The sequence below is a fragment of the Haliotis asinina genome, chromosome 7, assembly GCF_037392515.1.
Source record: "Haliotis asinina isolate JCU_RB_2024 chromosome 7, JCU_Hal_asi_v2, whole genome shotgun sequence".
NCBI classification, from domain to species: domain Eukaryota; kingdom Metazoa; phylum Mollusca; class Gastropoda; order Lepetellida; family Haliotidae; genus Haliotis; species Haliotis asinina.
Genome location: NC_090286.1, coordinates 48,258,607 through 48,281,253, shown reverse-complemented (window position 1 = coordinate 48,281,253; position 22,647 = coordinate 48,258,607). Strand labels below are relative to the sequence as shown.

At 40.4% G+C, this 22,647-nt stretch overlaps 1 protein-coding gene across 1 annotated transcript in view; it reads left to right on the top strand.

Annotated features, from left to right (window-relative positions):
* Positions 1–22,647, top strand: part of LOC137292222 (heparan sulfate glucosamine 3-O-sulfotransferase 1-like) — a 242,995-nt gene that overhangs the window by 35,334 nt on the left and 185,014 nt on the right. The window contains exon 2 of the mRNA XM_067823801.1: positions 17,283–17,350. The gene's annotated coding sequence lies outside the window, so the exon portion shown is untranslated. The remainder of the gene's footprint in view (positions 1–17,282; positions 17,351–22,647) is intronic.

The window sequence follows — 22,647 nt, the reverse complement described above, 5'->3', positions numbered from 1 at the left end:
CATTTTCACTGTGATCTGAAACTTGATACTTCCTAGATTATTTAGTTCCTGGTTGACCTTATCAGCTATCAGAGGCTTAATATCTGTAATGTCTATGTTTCTATCAATGTGCATGCGCCAACCTCTCAAATAATTGCCTACGGCGTGCTCAGTGCGCACGAACTGTAGGTCAATAGCTCTATTCTGTCGTAATAATTCTACAAGCTGTGGTTTTCTCATACGAGAATACCCGCCTAAACCCAAATCGTGTGCCTCGGCTTTCAGTTGTTTTACAGTTGGACGTGCTACTGGGGTATGTGATAACAATGTGGTTAACCCAGCTTTCCCCAGTTTTGAATAACCCGTGTATCCAAGCTGTTTCGCTTGAGCTTTTAACTGTTTTACCGTAGGAGGGACTTCTAAACCTAGTAATCTCAACAATGCTGGCTTCCGCATTCTAGAATACCCGATAACACCTCTCTGCTTTGCGGCCCGCTTGAGCTCGCGCACAGTAGCCATAGTGTTTACACCTAAGAGAATCAATGTCTAATTGGTCGGCAGTAACTCTTAAAAAATATTTTCTGGTGGCCGGGTACAATTCTAGACATTCTGTCAAATCGTCCCACGTACCTGGTAAAATATATAGTGTGGCTGTTTCAATCCAGTACTCACCTTGGTTATAGTATTCCTTGTATTCACTTATACTCGAAAAACGTTCTATATGGTATTGAGACGCGATATCCCGCTCCCATTCGAAGGGGTGAGTATACTTAACACCCTCTTTAATCCATACCACGTCCACTATTATCTTAAATCTGAAGCTGCCCCATAAGGCCAGTTCATATTTGAATATGTTTTCCACAGACATAGCTATACGTAGGTGTGTATAATCTCTAATTGGAGTCTATCTTGAGCAGTCGCCTACGTTCTTTTATGTAGCCTTTTTTATTCTCGTATATGAGTTGATGTCTGACTACGTTCGCTCCGTGAGCTTTACATAAACAGTAGTGCCCTTTAACCCCGATACCACACACAGAACACGTGTAGTTAGGACTCCCCATATGGAAACAACAGAACCCCTGATTCCTGCATTTCCTACCACAGGCCTCGGTCTTCCCCATAAGTATATATTCGCATCGGTATGGAGCGGGTCTCATGTTTACTTATATAGGTATTTTAGTTTAATTGCTTTGCAACCAACGCAGTAGCTGCTATACCCAACACTATGAAGCCCAGTTCACGATTCATTTGTCCCTTGGATGGTGTGTAGTACTGAGCGAGTGTGGGTTTATTGAGCGGTTCCAATTGTTTACCAGTTAGTAGATAGTATTCTTTCATTGCTTCATCAACATCGTTGAATGTTTGAACGGCATGGTTTTCACGCTGGAGTTGTTCGTTAATAAAATCGATCCTCTGGAGACGTTTTTTAGCGTACTCAGCCTGTGCTCTTTGTAATTTCTCAGTAGCGAGATCGTGTCGCTTCCTTTCTTCCTGTATTTCAGCCGCGTGATCATCTCGTAGTTTCGAGAAGAGGTAATTACTCCCGGAAAATGCCAGGGCATTCACTAACGCCCCACCGACCATCATAGCTATCGTGGCCATCCCTATATTTATTTCATTATATTATCAGGTATTATTCCTTGTTTTACTAGGATGTCTTTTGTGGCCATCGCCATACCAAGGTTCATTATGAGCATACCCATATCCTGCAGGTTGAAATCTAGCTTGATAGTTGGTTGTTTAAGCACCATTTTAGTTAACCGAGCGTACCCTACTGCTAGACTAGCTACCACTGTGGCGTGGTATGCGTCGTTGACGAACGTTTTCCCCTCAGACATTATGTATATGATATAAAATATTAAAATTATAACATGATATGCGGGTCTACTATGGGGGATACCCCCATACCCCCACTGTTGTGGGTGGGGGGCTCACTGTTGGGTGGTGGCTCACTGTGGGAGGTGTATAACCATGTTATAACCACGGCAGCAGTTACACCTACAGCCAACAACAGTCGGGTTGGATTGGTCACTTTATGTTGGTTACACCACCGTTTTTTACCGGCAGCTACTCTCTTAGGATTCTTCTGTCTGGTTACTGTTGAAGTGGTCTCCACTGTTGGGGGTGGGGTCTCCTCCATCACTGTTGGGGGTACCTCCACTGGGGTTTCCTGTGCAGCATCCATCTATACTATTATTATTATTCTTTCTCTCAAATTGACAATGTTTTGCCGTGATAATCGCCGCCGTCACTGGAGCCAACAACATACCATATTTGTGGTACAACCCGCAGCTGATAGAGCTCACGGCGTGTTCGATAAAAGGGTCTTTATCTAGGTCTTCCCACAGGTAAAGTCGGCGCTCTGGTGGAATGGGAAGGAAATGTGACACAATACCGGTGTACATCTGGGTCATAGCCGATCCTATTGTCTTTGTCATTTCTGCTCCGAGCCGGGACTCGTATCTAGCGTACAGCTTATCGATTTCTTCGGCTGACATTTTGTTAATTTTATCTGGAGTGTAGTCTCCAAAGTAATGTTTGGCTTTGCCTCCAACAGCCAACGCCACCAGTTTCTCTCGCTTGTCATCAGTGGGGCCTGCGGGCGGCGTGGGGGAACCCTCCACAGACAATTGTTCGAGCAATTCCTCACACTCCATCTTATAATATAACAAGTAAGATTTAGTTTTAACTATATAATACCCGATACAGACAAAACACAGAGAAATGAAGGTTAAGTTGCACACGACAAATACTTCGAATATCATAGCTATATGCTTAGCTTTGCTTAGCTTTAGCTTAGCTTTAGCTTAGCTTTGCTTAGCTTTGCTTAGCTTTGCTTAGCATACTATATAAGCCACGGGTTGGTCGGTCTTTAGCACGAGCTTAGCGTGTTTAGTTTCAGCGAGCTGTTTCTTCACCCGTTCCCGTTCTAATTTACTCATCACATCGTTCTCTCTCAAACACTCCTCGAACGAATCCCTATCCTTGCAGTGAAATAAGGCCACCCATCGCGTCTGCTCCCTGAGGTCTTTCAACACCGAGTTGAACTTCTGCGTTAGCACCCAGACGCTGTGATTTGCATGCCGGCCGGAGAAGGCCAGGTACGATAGCATGTCTCTCTTTTTTGTTATCTCACGATTAGCGCTGCAGTCGTCCAGTATAAACAGCGTCGGTTCCCCTTTAAATTTCTCGTGAAGAGCTTTCAACCAGTCCTGCAGGCGTGTTCCAGGGTCGATTTTGTGTACGTCAGGGTCCGTCATTACCCAAGGTCGCGCGTACGTTTTATTCATGCTCAGAGTAGGGCACATGATAACGATGTTATCGAACACATCCTTGTAGTAACCCTCCAACATATCCAACACGAAAACGGTCTTCCCACAGCCAGTCTGCCCGCATATGATAGCGCAGTGTGGGTCAGTGGGGAGGGGGAGACCCCCACACCCCCCAGAGGTTGGTAGTTTATTGGGGGGTATGGGGGGGTACCCCCCACTAGTAGATGGCTTGCACGAATCTCCCATTGTCTATATTAAGTTGCGCGTCCATAATAACGTACAGATATAATTTCAACTTACCAGCGGTTTGAGCCTTCTTAGTAATCTGGATGGTTATCCCTTCGCTGCCGTTATCTATACGACGCCCGCTACCGTGCAGTTTATCATCATCCGTGGATCGCATGTCCAACCATAAGGCGTACTTGGTGGTCAAGTATTCACCGATCTGCACGGAGCCGAGGTCCAGGTCCTTTGTTATGTAATCCCCCACTGGTAGCTTTTTTATCTCATCCCACTGCTGGTGTGGTCTCATACCATGACTGAACAGCTGGTTGGGCACGCCCTCGATGGTCACTTCCACCTTTTCAATCTCGGGGTTGAAAAACTTCTCGCTGTCCCTCCGGAATGGATCGTAATCCTCCACGGGGACGACCAGGATACCTTTCATCGATCGCGCCGGCACGTTCAGGTTGATATTCCACACAGTGTCGCTCTTATCTCGCACGACTGATCTATGCCTCAGTACGCGATCGTACAGGATAGCCATCTTACCAGAGTACTGGCTTCGAACCTGCCTGGCCAGCTCCGGGCTAGTGACCATGTCGAACTCCAGAGAGATGTTGTCTATGGCATAACTGGCCTCATCACCGTTCGGCGTACGCACTACTTTGCTATAGTCGTTAAACGTGAGCTCGTATTCGAGCCTATCACCCAGCGCGGCCTGGTAAAACGGCGCGTGTCCCGTGAGCAACTCGAAGTCGAGCGGCACGCAGAATCGATTCCCGTATGCTAGAGCGATGGCCTTTTCACCGTCCGATAGCTTGTCTTGCTGGTCTGTCGTGAAGACGTATCCTATGCGCGCCCGGGTTGATTTGCTGATACCCTGGTACACATCATTGACTCGTTCTCTCTCGCTTTTCCAGAGATCCTTGTAGCAGTGAAACACGTCGCTGTCGTCGATGCTCAGCACCTCGTTACCGCTGATCTTGACGGTCGTTTTCTTGATGATAGCTCGACCCACGTTCCGCACTAGCTCGCGTTTGTCGTTGTCGGAGGTCAACGTGATATTGAACGCCAGTCGAACAGTGCCTGGTACAATGAGGTCATTCTCACCAAGGTTTGGAAATCTAACCAGCAGAGTTTGATTCTGGTCTATCTTGCTGGGATTGTTGGTGATGGTCACCGACTGTCGCACGGCTCTGGCACCTAATGGCTCTCTCAATCTTCTGAAAGGATCTAATTTTCTACCGTACATTGTTATATAAATAAAATATATTTTTAATACTAATGGATGAAGATATAGATATGGATGAGATGCCGGGCGCTAGTGCCCAGGCATCCGATGTGCAGGAGACCTCATTTACTAGTTCACCATTGAGCCAACAACTTTTAGAAACAACGGTAAATGATTATTACGAAGGATTAAAAAGTGATAAAAACTACGTTGAACCACAGGGTATATACCATAAGAATTTTTTTATTGATAAAAAGGGTGTTCTACGTCTTAAGTCTGCCCCAAAGGTTGACCTCTTTAACAAGATCAATAAAAAACCACTGGCCTTGTCAACTCTAGCCAGCCGCAATGGTGGTGTTGAATTTATCCATGAACATCTAAACATGCCTGATTACGGTGGTGCAATACCTAAGGCCGTTAAAGAAGATCTGCAAGCTACCAGATCCCACCTCACCACTATAGATGAAATGACGCCAGAGCGTGCTACAGAAGCCTCGGACAGCATAGAAAAACTGTTGAGCACCTACTGGGACAAACCGTTACCGGGATTTGACTTTCCGGTAAGGGAACTGCGCGGCTTAGACGAAGCCGTGAAACGCGTGCGTGGAGAACTCGTGAACAACATGGGGAAACTGAACGAAATCGACGAGCACATCGCTAGGGAAAAAACCAAACTCACCGAAACTGACGACGATGATATGAAGAGTCGTATCAATGAACGACTACGCGATTTAGAAGACGAGAGACGTACACGATTGGAAGCCGCTTCCTCGAATCGTGAACATCTTCGATCCCAGATCAGTCGCATTCGGGAAACAATCGATAGAATACTGAATGAAGATACAACTTTAGCCAACAGGATTCGGATATTATTCCGGGAGCAAGGGATCACCATCGCCAGCATTCTGACTGCATTGGGTTTAATCATATCAACCCTGGTGGTGTCACTGGTGGGGGGTGCCCCTGTTGGGTCTACAGGAGGCGGCGGAACTCCAAGTGGCGGTGGGGGTGTTAAAGACTGGATTAAAAAACTCGGGGAAGGCCTAGCTAAACTGGCTGGTAAAGCCGCCGAAGCCCTTCCCGGCATCCTGGGTAGCATCGTCTCGTGGTTGTTGAGCGCTCTGTCTAAAACTGCCATGTGGCTCAGTCAAAACCTGTGGGCAGCCATCGTCGCCGTGGCGGGTCTGGTGTACGTAGCGGCTAAGAAATCTTTAACCAAATAAGTCCCAAAGTTACCCCACCAATCACTAAGGCTGTTTTATTATCAATATGCTGTTGATAGGTGGTGGAAACCCCCACACCCTCAGGGGGTACCTCCACATGAATTTTAGGCTCCGGAGGTGGCGCCACTATACCCTTTTCACGTGGTGGGATGTGTGGGATATGTGGGGTGTTAATATCGGGGTTGATACCCAACTTTTGGTCCGCCGTGGCTATAACTATTTTGTTGTTATAACCCACCACTTTTTTTATTCTCAGTTGCATATCACTCGGAGCCATGTATAACCCCACGCCGAACACGTAATTGACTTTCGATCTGGCGTATTCTAACACATTTTGGTAACGGTCGATGGCCCTCGGGAGATCAACTGGAGAATTGATAGCATCCTCAACGTTGGAAACGAATTGTGTCTGAGCGTCGTAAGCAGTTCCCTTACCGAGGATGTTAGAACGCGTCATCGACTGCGCACCCAACAGCGCCCACACGTACGTTCGAATCGAGTCGTTCAAGCGTATTGTACCAGCACGAGTGAATCCTTTCGATGTTTTTGAGATCATTTTAGTCCAGGCTGTGGCTGCATCAGGACTGGTTTGCTTTATACAGCTGACATGGATCTTTTCATTCGTTGTGGGGCCTGTAAATGTATGCCGGTTTGGGTTGTATGAACCATCTTTAGAACCGGCATAATATGTTCCGGACCTGTAGAAGTACACGAGAACTATACCGAGACCATGGTTCACACCAGGAAGGCGAAAGTCTTTATTCGTTGGAATCTCAAACTCCCCACAAATACGTTCATAAGCGCGTCTATCATAGGGGTTATTCGTCATACTCCACGCTTTATCTTGGGGAAGAGGAGCACTTATTTCCTTCAATATTCGTCTCGTTTGATAATAAATATGAAACAAAACAACCGCCTTACTCAGTTCGTCTATACCGTAGTCTGGTGTCACACCCGACCCTGTCGTCGCACACCACACAGCAAAGTTGAGTTGGTTCTGCCAAAACTGCATTGGGTTTTGATTCCAGTTTACCACCGCCTGCGCGTTATTAACGGACACGACATACTTTTCAAAGATATCAATAAAGGTTGTTTTAAACCCCGTACCATCTGCATTCACCACGATTTTCAAGTGTGCTAAATCCATATTATAATTTATAATTCATATATTATAATATGTACATAACACTTCCAGGAATAACGAGCGGTGAGGCCGTTCAGCTGACGCACGCGATCGATAACACGTCAGGTCAACTCGAAGTCGCACTCTGCGATATCACCTACCTACCACAATGGACTAACATTAATATCAGCAACAATAAGCTGTTCGTCAGTGGAACTCGCAGCCAGATAACTGACGGCTACTACAGCGTGTGCTCTCTAAACGACGAGGTCTTCAAACCCCTGGGAGCCGAACTCAAGATGAACGACTCAAACGGCACAGTGGTGTTAATCAACAACGGAAGAACCTCATTGAGGCTAGGCCGACCATTAGCGAGGATACTCGGTATGTCTCCTGACGAGATAAAACCAACAACAACCGTCACAGGCACGAAGTTACCCGAACTAGTACCGTACCGAGAGCTATACATTCATCTCGGTCAGGTGAGCACAACGTATAACATTCAAGGAGGTCACCCTTCCACTATATTGAGAGCAGTGCCGGTTAAAACTGAGAAATTCAACGACGGTAGAACCGAGTCATTTTCACCACGGCAGTATAAGAGATTAACCCAGGGCAACATACCTGAGCTGACAATATTGGTGTTAGATATAAATCATAATCCTGTAAATATAGGATACCTCAGCTTAACGCTTCACGTAACATGACCAGCGCACAAGGGCCCGGAGTGAAAAAATGCGTCAATATCGGGATCTCCGACCTCGGAGACACACGCGGTTTCGACGCTCCCGGAGTAGATGGTAAATCGTACGCCTTGCAACTGAAAAACAACATTTACAAACGCGTTGAAATCCCCTCCGGTGGAGCCCTAAGTGATATGATAGATACCACAGGAGCAACAGCCAACACTAAGTACGCCCTCGTCAACACCGGTGATGACAACTGGAGAATATACCCATCATTCGGAGGTAAACTGTTCGACTTAGGCGATGTTGAGAGCACTACCGTCGTCAAAAACAAACCATATATGCTCGTCTTCACCGAAGATGACAAGTGGGTGTTGTTACCCGATAACAAATGGTTTCTCAATATTAGACTCGTCTCCCCTTACGTGTTCACGGATAACAAAGACAACCACCTAAACAAAGTCGTGAACAATGGAACCCTACTCGTGGCTTACATCCCAACTCAGAGACGTAGCATAGTCGTCAGCCCAGTCAACACTATAGCAGCCCACATGCTATCGAGTAAACCAGCCATGCAAAACGTGAAATTGCAGTTGGTGTCTGAATTCGAAGGCGTGGTTAAGATACTAGAGAGTCTACCGGCAAACTCAACACTGTTCATCAAAGTCTACCTAGGGGAACCATCGGGGAATGATGTTGAGATCGTGAAGGGGATCAAACTCGGGTGGGTGAAACGACACCAGTTTCAAGTTTGCAACGTTTACGTGCGGGTGGGTGTCGACTCCAAGACCAGTCTGCAGGGGGTCAACGTGATCGTAGAAAACAAGATATCACTAATCAATATCTTCCTGCCTGACAACATACACTTCATGGGTATTAAGTTAACCCCTGAATTATTATCAGAAAACCAGTTGGAAATTATATCGTAATAGTATAATAATGACCAGTCATCATCCCAACACTACGCTTAACGACCTGGGAGATACGGAGGGATTCGATCAGCCTGGTGAGGAAGATGAATTATACATCCTGCACTTCAAAGACAACGTGTACAGACGGGTGTCGTTATCAGATTTTAAAGAGCCTAAATGGCTGATCAACTTAACACTCGCCTCACCTTATATCACATTAAGCGAAGATGTATTGATCTCTAAGATTAGGAACAACGGTATCTGGCCCGGGGATTTCATTCCAGAGAGTAAATCATACATGATAACTGTTGGTATCGAAAAACATAAGTTAAAGTCTGTTGGAAAAAATAAATTAACATTTAGTAATAGTGGTTATAGCAGATATCTTCCTAGCATATCAACCCCTTTCACACTCATCATAGAAGTCTTATTGTATTCAGACGATGAAAACACCTCACGAGGACACCAAATTTTACCCGGGGTGTCAATACACTGGTATAAAGAACACCATGGTCAATATTGTCGTATTGTTATACAACAGGATACCACGGGTCCTATAAACCGCTTAATAAACCTCAGTGGGGTTTTTATTACAACAGGAAATTTTATTGGCCTCTCACCTATTACCCTGACTGATAGGATAGATCTTATAGACTTCAAATTCATTTATAGACTATTAACTGAAACCCAATTAAAATATCTTTCATAATATATATTATAGGATGGGTCTGTACCCAGTCGTAGAGGAAGTAGCGAAGACGCTAGAAACCGTAGATGGGTTCCGCTTGAGGCAGTTATGTGATGTGAAACGCCAACTAGAACAAGACCGTGACACGCGGAAAGCACTATGTAAAAAGTATAATAGAGCTTTCAATATCGTGGACGGGGCTGACACTACCCTTATGGCAACCAGCATGGGACTAGGGGCGGCAGGCGTTGGGTTGTTAACCACCATCGTGGCTGCACCTATAGTGCTAGGTATTGAAATAACGGCTGGGGTGACAGGGTTGGTAGGGTTGGCGCTTAAGTTAGTATCACGCAGACTTAATCGTAAGGCATTGAAACACGACGAGATCAGGGTTCTGGCCGAAGCAAAGCTGAACACAGTGAGTGAGCGAATTTCCACGGCACTCTCTGACAGTAAGATCTCAGAAGAGGAGTTTCGTTCAATCCTATCTGAACTCAAAAAATATAACGGAATGAAACAAGATATTCGATCCAAGTCTCGTAAGTCTGCTATCAGCGATGATGAGAAAAAAAAGTACATAGCACAGGGAATACAAAAAGCCCAGCAAGCCTTTATTATGAACACCAAAGAGATCGTAGGCGGTTCACATTAAACTGTTTCATTGATATAAACATAACATAGGGGCGATAGCCGTAAGCGAGCCACCGATCCTATATGGTCGGTCAAAACTTACAACATAGATAAAGTGGATATGAAAGCCGACGAACCTAACTTGTACTACTTGAGGGGTGGGCCGGGTAGGGGGTTTGTAAGAGAAGAATTATTGATCGTACCGTACGGCACAGTGTTACCGCCTGCCAAGTCACGGTAAACGTGATGGCGTGGCTTTGTAGTAGGGGCAATAATATCAAGAGCTAAGGGTCCCACCAAAGCCTCATTTACTAAATGAGGCTTTTTAGAGGGGTTTTTGAAAAGTGTTTTCGGACTATCATTCCCTATACTACTGTATGCCATAGGTTTTGTTTGTTGAGTAATACCATGCTGAGTAATATTGCAGTTATATGGCTAAATAATCATGGGGATTAATAGAATCCAGGCAGCTGTTGTTGAGAGTTGCAGTTGGTTACTTTGACACTGCAGTCTAAAGGTTGTTGAGAATTTAAATTCAGTTGCTGCTGTTCACAGGTCAGAGTTGCATCCCTTGGGCATGCCAGAAACTGATGATCATTGATTTGAATCCCATTTTTCCCCTGATACGGTGTCTAGGTTTATTGGCACCAAACAAAAGTTTCAGTTTGATGTGGTAAATATCTGGGACCTGAGTTACGTCACGCTTTCCTTTCACATTGATATGACATTCCATGACTTAACTGGAATAATGTTAGGGGGGGGCGGTGGAGTAGCCTAGTTGTTAAAGTGTTTGCATAAGACCAGGGTTCCATTCCTCACATGGTACAGTGAGTGAAGTCCATTTCTGGTGTCCCCTGCCGTGATATTGCTGGAATATTTCTAAAAGCGATGTAAAACATATTATTACCCCCATGGTAATTCGTACAGGGGTTTCATAACAAACTGTTATGACATATGTGTCATAACACCTTCCAGTGATTTGAATGGCTAATATGTGAACTTTGGCATTACTGGTACTACTTTCATCACTCATTCCATTCATGATTTTCGTTCAGAAGTTTTCACACCTTTTGAGAGCATGTAAAATGAAAATCAAGATCTCTGAGCCTACCTACAATCAGCTGTTTTAGCTTTGCAGTTTAGTCAGCTTGTTGAATTTGTGTTGAAAAAATTGAAAGGCAGAAAGCATTTATTCAAAATCTTGTTTTTTTTCCTGTTTCTTTAAAGTTTATGTTAATTTTAAAAATCTTTTATTCCCACTTTGTGTTACACATACATATGTATAAATTGTTCACTGGTCATGAGGGAGGCATGGGTGGATGTACCCTCGATGTTTGTTTAAGTTCCCTGATCAAAGATTGAGGGTACATCAACCCATAATCCCCAAGGGCCCAGTGAATAACATATTTATCTTACTGAACACCTCAGTATTTTGATTTGTTTGAAGCATTGGCAATGGATCATACACTTCAGTCAGCCTGTGTAAATCTAACAATCCGAAAGTTGCATCTTGCTGTGTTTCTTGCTTATGTAAAGTCGACGTAGTGGAATTCCACTACTGAATATTCACAGGGAACCACATTTGAACATTTTGTCAAAATATTTGCATAGGAATGTGAGGCAAATCATTTCATAACAATTGCTAGGTCTTACAGATGTGACCAGAAAAGCAATTTTAGAGTTGTGTCCCTTTTATTGATTTGCATTTGGAAAACATCAGTAATTTCTGTGCATCATGTGTGATTCAGTGTTATTCGACATAAAGAAGTACTACCATGAAGTACTGAATGAGATGCCATTGGCAGTGGGGCACATTGAAAATAATAGAAGAGCTCTTAGCCAATGAGAAAACGACATTTATGTATGAGGTAATGTAAATATGTATGTTAATATACCCCAAGTGCTTAATGTCTCTTTATTGCAAATATGTGTAGTTTTATCACAAGTGTCACCTTGTGTTGAATTTTCCTTTTGTAAAGTAGACAAATATTAACTCTTCAGCTGGTTCCCGCTAACGGCTGGAAGCACTATGCAACTATTGCAAGCACCAAACAGTGGGTTTAATAGGTATTTTCTTGATAACATTGTGAAGGATTTGTTTTAGAAAGGCCATTTCCCAAACAAATGTTACTGAGGCCGATAAAGATGATGTTTTATGGGAATATACAAGAGACTTTTACACTTAACCGCAGAATAGGCAATAGCAAGAGTAGTTCAAGGAATCCCCACAGTGCAATTTATCTATGATGTATGTTAACATGTTCAGAGAGGCAAGATAAAAAACCAAGCAAATTTTTGTGTGTGTTTTTCTCATTTTTCTAAATGCTTCATACCGTATGCACGAGAATGGTTTCTTTCTGGATTTATCATGTTATCATGTTCCCATGTCTGAACATCATTCATCACGTGGGGGTGATACATGAATTTCAGTGCCAGGCAAGTGTGAATGGAGAAGAGGTGCTTGTTATCGTGGTTGGTTTATTGATTTTGCCCAAATCTGAAAACAAGAAGACCGTTTTGGTATAAGGACAGAAAATTGGATACAAAAAACAAATTATGTCAAGTAACACTTTTCAATTTTTTTTTATGTGTTTATATTACTGAATTGTAATGTAGCCTATTTACCTCTAAAGAAATAGCACTAATAATATCAGTAGATACATTGTCCTGGTGTTTTGACCCATGCTAAGATCAGCTTGCTAACATGTATAGCATTATGTCTTTGTAATGCTGTATGAAGTGAGTAGGTGTTGGTTGTTGATGATGTTTCAGTATTATGTCAGTCAGGTCCACCTTTTACCTGGTTGAATGGCCAAATATCCACATGTACAGGTGATACTCTAAACTGTTTGTGCTGTTTGTGCTGTTTGTGCAAAATGATTTGGTGAAAAGCAGGATCATATTTTTCCATTTACCTTTGAAAAGTGTAATTTCACAAATGCTCATATTAGATACGCTGTAAGGAAAGAGGGGTTGTGGGTTATGGTAGTCAAGTGGCTTTGAAGTATTTGCTTGCTGAAGATCTGGGTTTGATTTCACACGAGGGAAAAATATCTGGTGTACCTCATTGTGATGTTGCTGGAATATTGCTAAAAGCAGTATAAAAGCACATTCACTTTCTGCAAGAAACATAATATCTATCCTTTTTCTATTTGATTGATTCCATATTACTGATTCCTTGCGTGTAGGATTTTCAGAGGTTGTAGGTTTGAAGGGCACATTTATTCATAGGTAGAACTCCCCTGGATCTTACTGAGCAGTAATTGGGGTAATCAGATATGTGGTGAAGTTTTAGTCGTATCCGTCAGTAAGTTTCTGAACATTTTACAGCAGCTGCCTCATCTAATTAGGCCTTTTTAAAATGTTAATTACTTGTTGCCATTTTTGATTTATGATCAGATCAATAAGATCATGTAATTATCAAACTCAGAAATGCAATTAATCAACATTAGTCAATTTCAGTCATGTTAAGGGTAAGTTTTCTGTTCTTTAATGATTACTGGTGGGGTATCTTGTAATTGTGATCAGTGTAGATGTACCTTTTAAATGGTAAGACTTTTAGGTAGTCGTACTGGTATACCTGATATTGATGGACTCCAGTCAGTGGTAGAACTGAAAACTTTGGACTCTTGTCTATGGTAGAACTGAAAACATTGGTGGACTCTAGTCAGTGGTAGAGCTGAGAACATTGGTGGACTCCAGTCAGTGGTAGAACTGAAAACTTTGGACTCCTGTCTATGGTAGAACTGAAAACATTGGTGGACTCTAGTCAGTAGTAGAACTGAAAACATTGGTGGACTCCAGTTAGTGGTAGAACTGAAAACATTGGTGGACTCCAGTCTAAAGTAGATCTGAAAACATTGGTGGACTCCAGTCTGTGGTAGAACTGAAAACATTGGTGGAATCCAGTGAGTGGTAGAACTGAAAACATTATTGGCTCCAGTCTGTGGTAGAACTTAAAAAACAATGGTGGAATCCAGTGAGTGGTAGAACTGAAAACATTATTGGACTCCAGTCTGTGGTGGAACTGAAAACATTATTGGACTCCAGTCTGTGGTAGAACTGAAAACATTATTGGACTCCAGTTAGTGGTAAATTGAACACCTTGGTGGATTCCAGTTACTGGTAGATCACAGTCTTTCATCTGTTCTAGATAGATAGGATAAATGTGATTATGAATATTATTTTGTTGATTATGCAAATTTAAATAGATACATGATCGATGAAAGTGCATCTGTTAACATCTGCTTTTCATACATGTAATACTAAATTTGAATTGAATTTAAATGCATAGTAACATCCGTATGACCAAAAACATGCATATGAAATTCTTTTATGAGAGGAGTACAGTCACTTTAAATGAATATGTTTAGAATAATGTTAACAGTGGTGCATTCATACATGCTCACAGTGTTAGAATTGACAGAACCCTGAATGAAGTTTTTCAGAAAGGAACAGCTCATTCCTGAAGTGGCCATATTGTTTATTAAAATGGTGGAACATTAGTCCACCATATTAATGCCCTTGTAAGAGCTTGATGTTGTGAAATTGCCACCATATGTGTTGTTTTTGTTGGAAGCATAAACACTTGAGAATGAGAGTTGGAAAACAGTGTATTGAAAAAGTGTTGACAGTTTTATGTGAATGCATTCTGGGAGGAGGTGTCAAGTTTCAGCTTGTAACACATTTTTTACTTTTTCCATAGATTTGAATATTTGACTTGAGAATGATGCGATATTTTTTTACCTAAAGGGATCACTTTATGCAGAGTAGACTTGCATCCAAGGAGTGTCATTAGAGTGGCTTTGAGGTAAAGAAAAATTGCACAGAATATGTATACTGAGTTTAATGTGTAAATTGGCCATTAGTTGATGGTAAATCATTGTTTCGTTGTTTAGTCTCAAGTGTTTTAAAAGGGTTTGTTGTAAAAAGTTCTTATGCACAATATTTGTTTTCACATTTCTGAAGCTGTGATGTGCAACTTGATGAACACTGATGAAAAGGCGTTCTTACTTTGTTTGTTAAGATGTAAACATTTTCTGCTGTGCATATTGTTCTAATTCTGCACATTCCAAACGCTGATGGTGATAACCAGTGTTGATGGAAGTGTTGGAGACTGGGAGATTTCATTTACCGACCATTTGTAGAGTGCAGAAAGGCTGTGTTAGTGCATAGTGAATGTTGGAAGACTGGCCTAGCGGAGAGTGCTTACTCCAATGGTGTAGACACTGGTTTGATTCCACTAGATAGTGAAAACATGACCCTGGACATTCTTAAAGTTGTGGGCGATTGGGTAGCTGTGTGGTTAAAGAGTTTGCTTGTCATGCCAAGTTCCATTCCCCTCATGGGTACTATGTGTGAAGCCCATTTCTGGTGTCCACTGATATGATATTACCAGGAATATTGCTAAAAGCAGTATAAAACTAAAACACTTACTGTTACACCTGTGTTTCGTGTCATAGTTATTTTGGAAGATTGAATGTAGTAGTGAGACAAGTGGACTGGGTGTATCTTCTCATATAGTGGTGTCCCTAGACTGCTGGTGAGGGGAGTTGGATGATCTTACTCCTGAGCACAATGCCCTGGCAAAAACTAGCCTCTAGTAGGTATTTGATGGTGATGTGATAGGTCAGGATATCGGTCATGTTTTTGCCTCCTGTTTGCAGTGTTTAGTGTTACGTTGATAACACATGTAATTTTTCAGTGCAATCAGTCTTTCAGTTGTATATTTTCTTTGATAAAGATGTTTTGTCTGCACCTAGTCGTCTATTTTATCAAAGTTTTGTGTTTGGGGAACTTACATCAATACACCAAGACTGATAGGTACCCTGACCTTGTCCTTTAAGGCATTGGTTTCTCATGTGGAAGGGACTTGATGAAGTTTGTACTTCTTATTACCCTGGCTAACGCTTCTTAATATCTGTCAGTAAAACTTGGTAGATATGTGTGGCAGACCCCAAAGTGCTGCATTTTGCTGTTTGCGGGTTTTTGTGATTTATCATTTTCCCAGTTTCCATAGAAACGATTCTGACTTAATCTCAAAATGGAGGGATGGGTTTTGTTTCTGGAAGGCAGCTCAAAAATGTTCAGCAAAATGTGGCAGATATGTGAGGCAGATGACAAAGTGGTGCCTTTTGCTATTGACAAAGTTTTGGCATTTCTGCTTTTCCGGGTTTCCATGGAAACAATTCAGACTTAGTCTCAAAAGGGAGTGGTTGGGCTATGTTTCCCCCCCCCCCTCTAACAATAGCATTGACTCCTCATGTTGAAGACACTGTTACATTCCCTACACTGATACACTTTGTGAAGCCCATTCTCTCCTCATATATGCTATTCACTCTTTGTTGAGGATCAAGGCAAGGATTCAACAGAATACTATGATTTGGGGTCAAGTTGAAATATCTAAGCCTATTGTAAGCATGGATCCAAATTTTCAGTATGTCACTGCGTCTTTGGGATCCCATACCTGCTGTTGACAGGTGTTGTTTATTTGTCAGTGACTTATTCCATAATTTGCAAAATTGTTGATTGGTGCCATGGAAACCATTTTTATGTTTTCTCTTATGTCAGTTGCATAAGGTTTAAAAAAAGGGGCTGTTTGCCTAAACAGGGGTTACCATATTAGTATTTATTACACACCTGTGGAAGATACTGCAGTGTAATATTTTTACAGCAGTATTACACTAGTATAATACTGCTAGATATATGACATCAAAAGGGTCCAGAGTTATGACGTCACAATGCTAATGCCACTGTCGCAGTGGCACTGGACCTTGTTTGACTCGAGGAAAACTGAGTCCTCACACTGTAGCTGCAGTTTCTATCAATTTGTGTTGGAAGTAATAAACAGAATACTAAACTCGCTTCTGTGAAATACCATTTCATTAAACTTCTGGAAGATATAGTATCTTTCGCTTGTTTGATACCAAATCATTCACTTGTTTAATAAAAATGGTATTACACGGAAGGTTGTTTAGTATCCTCTATTTATACAGTATTAAATGGATACAATTTCAAGTTATATATCAATGTTTAAGTAAAGTTATGAATTTCTTTGGTCCTCATCAAAATGGGAGTAATATAGTTGGAATATTGCTGTATGCAATGAAAAACCACGTTTAATATTTCCTCACATGCGGGAAGTGGGTTATATCCTTTTATATTGTAATATCCTTGTATGCATGTTGTTTCACTCATTGTGTGAGTGTTATTATTGAAGCATGGAGAATGTTGATTACAGTGATTTGGAAGATGATTATACAAGAATGTATCTACATTTGGAGTGATTTGTTTTGATGCAATTCTTTTCATCTGCAGGGAATGGATTCTGAGATTTTGTGCCAACCAAAGTGAACTACCGTTTGCTGCCATATCTGTGACAGTTGGTGAGTACAACTTACATTTGTTTTAACATATACTCATCCATCTTCTTCACATTGGAAGTTGAATAATTTGTTGTTTACTTTATAATAGGTCTAAATTAACTTTCCACTTTCCTGAAAATAAACCAGAGACCCAGCTAAATACAGTATGTGGGCATCAGTAATCTTCAAGGGATGACAAAATCTAAACATAATACTGTTTTCCTGTTAACTATTTTTTACAAACATTCTGAAGAGGGGCACCTCCACATAGAACTTTTGCTGTGTATATGTCTCTGTGCCAGAATGATTTTTACCATATGTTAATGTCTTATATGGATGGTATAACTTTCATGACGATTCATAAACATTTCCACATTTCTTGAATATGCACAAGCCATATCAAACTATGTGTGTTAATATTTTTAGTCTGTAGAAGCAAACTTGTGCTTTCCACCCTATCCAAACTAGTGGTTAATGTGATTGAGTGTGGATACCTATTGATCTATTTAAAACTTTACTTTCAAGTTAAATAATTCAAGTGTTAATGAACAACTTTGACCTAATGTTTATGAAATTTAATGTCTTGTGATACAGCACCCCTTCTATGCCTGTATTTACTGTAAAACAGTGTGCACTGTGTGTAAGAAAATATGTACTGTCATGTAAATTTTCAGGATTAGTAAAGATTACTTGCAGATACTTCTAAAAGTTGCTCCGAGTTGCATGCTAGAGAAGTCACTTAAAGAACAAGTAATATGAAAATATTTGTTGCAGTTAGGTTACGGATATCAGTTTTCTTGTAGACATTGTCATAGAAAAACATTTGTATCATTTGTAGAAAGTATTTACATGTGCAAAAGAAGTAAACACATCACTTGCTCTAAAACATACCCAACTTGATCTGACTCAATCTTTGAAATAACACTGACAACAAACAACAGGAACTTGTTTCAAACTCAAAATAAGAGGTCTTCATTTCAGTGACAATTTCACCTGCCATGTTATACCATCTTTTTAATGCTGTTTTCTTTTTTTTCAAACTGTTTTTTTTTTTGAAGCCTTCATAATTTATGCATGTTGTTTAGTATTAATATCTGCAATATTTCAGCACTGAATTAGTTTTTCATATGAGATGGTAGATACTGTGTTAATCACGTTTAGCAAGACTGCTTAATATTCAGGATGTATAATGATACTAATGTTGATTCTCCATGTGCTGGGCATGCAGTCATTTTAAGCAAATGGGAATCAGGACAAGACAACTGATGAAACATATTCCAGAAAAGACAAAGATGGATAATTGTCAAATGTTAACACTTCACATTTAGCTGGGTCTTTAATTGGTTCTCAGGAAAGTGAAAAAAGAATATTTGTAAAACATTTACCATGTACTCAAAGAGGCGAAAAACAGATGGTCTTTTTTTATATGATGTCACTCGTAACATGTCTAACAGCTGTACGCAGAGTCATCTCGTTGGCCAAGTCTTGTTTGTCTCACTTCCAGGGGAATAAAAACTTTTGTTGAAATGATAATTAGCGGCTTTTAAGAAATTATTTCACAGCGCCATGACACGTGCACATGTACATAAACACATCTTGTAGTTTTTGTCCTGGTTCACTCTGAACATACCATGTCAACTTTGTATGTGTGAACGTGGAGTCTGAAAGAAGAGATTTTGCTGCAAGACAAGAAAGCTGGTCAAGCCTGTGATTGCTGGAATCCTCGCTACAACTTTTACAAGGCCGTGATTTTGAGGTGAGAAACTTTACATTTGTTGTTTTGAATGTTAATTATTCTTTATTGTTTCTATATCACCTAATATTTGCCCATATGGATGTTCTATTTATTGGTGATGCAAGGATTATATTATTTGTTTGATTAAAGTTCTGATAATATGTTTATGAACCCATCCTTGCATCCTAACCTGAAGGAAGTCAGTTCTTGTGTTGAAATGAAATGAGGTGTGTGTTAGGGGAGGTAACTCTTGGTAGCTTGGCGATGAAGTGACATGCTGCATCTTCACTAAGTTCTGTGACTTTCATGCAGAGATTGTAAGACACTTCTAATAAATCAGATTAGCTTGGGGTTGTTCTTTGTGCCTTTGAAGTTATGACTGGTTTTGAAAATTATTTAAGATCATCATATGCGTTTGAAAAAAATTAATTTTTTTTTTTGCTCTATATTTGATTTCAAGACTGAAAGAAGAGATTTTAGTGAAGAAGTTGCAAAAGAAATTTAATTTAATGTAGCTTTTTGTTATGAAGGTGCCATTTTGAAATCAAGCTTATGTATCAAGTCTTTGAAGGGCATTTAGAAGTGAAATACATAAGAATTAAGATTTTTATGGATATCAACTTTTTTATATGAGAACCTTTTGGAGTTAATGCTGATGAAGGAGTAAGCATTAACTCCGAAATGTTGTGTTCTCATATAAAGAATTTGATATCCATAAAAATCTTCTTCTCAAGCTTATGTAGCAAAAAAGGCTCCTGCATAAATGTTACACAATACTTGTTCCATTTGTTCAGAATTTATGAATATTTATATTGTCAATTGATCGCAGTCATCGCTTGACATTTATGAAAGCTTTTACACTTATTATGTGGTACAAATGTGCAGAGCTATTGGAGTGAACACAAAGATGTGGTGAGCTAGGTTTGCTTCATGGCATTTAGAAATTATACTTCTTTTAAATGTTTACCTATTCTTATTTTTAAGGTAAATGCTTACATATATTATAACACCATTATATTATAGTTCTTATTGAAATCCACGAAAAGTTACATTTCCATTCATAGTTGTTGTATTGTCACAGCAAAGACAATTCTTTTATGTACTTTACCTATTATTTTGTACCCATTCTGAGTTTTAAAGTAGATATTAACATATATTATCAACATCACATTTGGCTCTTAATGAAATCTGTGAAAAGTTGTGCTTCCAATCATAGTTCTGTTGTGTCGTCATAACACAAACGATATTTTTTTCTCTTTTACCTATTCTTATTCCTATTTTAATTTTAAAGTAAATATTAACATATATTATAGCAACATTATATTTTGGTTCTTAAAGAAATCCTTGGAAAGTTTTATTTCCATAACACTGAAGTTGTAGTAATGTGATGATATTCTGCCTAGCAGTACTACCCAAACCAGAGTATGTGTGCAAGTCAGAGGTATACACCTCTGAAGGAACCATTAGAAGCATTTGTTCAAGGTTAGGTTGACTGACAGTCTGTTTGATTCATACTTTCTTTTACAAGCTAGTTCATGACAGCTCCACTTGAGAACATTTGTCAGGAGAGTTCAGGAAGTCCCTCAATGTGAGATCTTGAGCCCTCCAGAGGTGATTGTAGAGTTTGAAGCTGTCAGCTACAGATGCATCCTCAACAGCTTCATTCAGGATCACACAATATTCAACAGTTAGGGGTGTTTAACAGTTCTCAACACATGTGACTAGAATGGAACAAAACGCATTTTCCCTAATCACTGATAGATATTTTGGGGCCATGTGCTTTTAATCTTATTTAGTTGTCCATCAGCAGTTGGATTGTTCAGTGTGTGGAATTTGTCGAAAATATACATCTGGAAAGAAATATGTGTACTGGGGCTGTATGTTCCATCTTTTTTTGCTGTCAGTATGTTATAGTATTAGTTGGGTATTGTTTTAATTCCTTACACATAGTGGTGAAAAGGTACGCTGTTACCATGATGCAGTACATATTGCGGTACAAGCCGTTCGATAAGCCCAGTCCGTTTTGGTTCGGTATATGAGAACAGATTTCCAGAAAATTAGTGTTTGTCAAGCAAAGAAACACATAGATTTTGATAACATGTTTTGATTTCTAGACGTTTGACAAAAAGGTTTGAAAAGGTTTATAAAATGATGGTACAAAAAGCAAACATTCCAGTATACCATACTGGAAGCAAAATACCATGGTATCAGCAATCAATGAGACAAACAGTCAATGAGAATGGTAGTTTGATTTTAAAAGGAAGCTATGCTGAGGCAAGTTGCTCTGACCAGGTTCATGTCCAGTTTGCCATAGAGTCTGTGTCAGCAGGTGGATGTAGTCCAACAAGGAGTATTATAGATAGCAACTTTTCTTTGTACATTCATCAAACGAGTTCAGTAATGAAACATTTTACAGGGGTAATTGATTTTTTTTTTAAATCTGTGCAGAACCAAAATAGCAAACGGGGCAGTGGGGTAGCTTAGTGGTGTAAACGTTCGCTTGTCACACTGTTTGACTCCCAACATTGGAACAATGTGTAAAGCCCATTTCCGGTGTCCCCTGTTGTGACATTGGTGGAATATTGCTAAAAGCAATGTAAGGCTAAACTCACTCTTTCATAATGAAAGACAGTTTTTCTGATAGTAGTACACATGAAAAGACTTTAAAGGTTCACAGAGTTGTGTTTTGATGTTCTTGAGAACCATTGTAACAAGAATTAGTAATTTGGCCCTGTGACAAAAAGAAATATTTTTCTCTTAGTTTGATGTTGAGAAATTTACCTTATAGTTTTTGTATGCTGTTTGAGACCGCTAATCTCTTGTTTGAAACACAGCAGGTCATTATCCTAATTCAGTGTTGGCACATGGGCTTCCTCAGCATGCTCAGAAGAAAACTCTAAGCAATTAACTTGTCACCTTACAATTTGATAGACGTTTTTCAAGAATTTACAATGATAATCATTTTGACACAAAGCTTTGGGATTGGCCTAGTAATTATTAATTTACAGTGTCTCATCCTTGCATTACGGGTCACTGTGACCTGTTTCTTTGGCCTCATTAAATGCTTCCGATAGAATTAAGCGATAAAAACATGTACGTGCGTTATGTCTGATATTGCTGACCTGAGAGAGAGGTCACTGGGAGCAATCCTATAATTATGCATGTATCAAGCACCCATGACTGTAAATGTCCAAATATCAATATCTGGAGACATTAAGAGCTATGGAGATATGATTTAGAGGCTCTCCTTGTCTCATCCCACACTTAGTGAATGGCCTGGCCAGGGGTTTTGATGGTGGGCCAAATGTACTATGAATGAAATATGGAGGGTTTCATACAGATTGAAGATGTGTTGAGTTTTTGCAAAATACATGGTTCTGTTGGGCAGTTGTGTTTGATGTGGTTTGGAGGCTATGAATGAAAGAAAAATCATTATCGTTTTTTTTAGATGAATGTTTCTTGAATTTCCTTTGATGATGGCTCATGGAATTAGAATCAGTTGAAGCATCAGCCTTGTTAGACTAAGGAAAACTTCTGTCATGCCATGCTAGCTCAACCAATATGTGTTCATGGTATTTCCAAT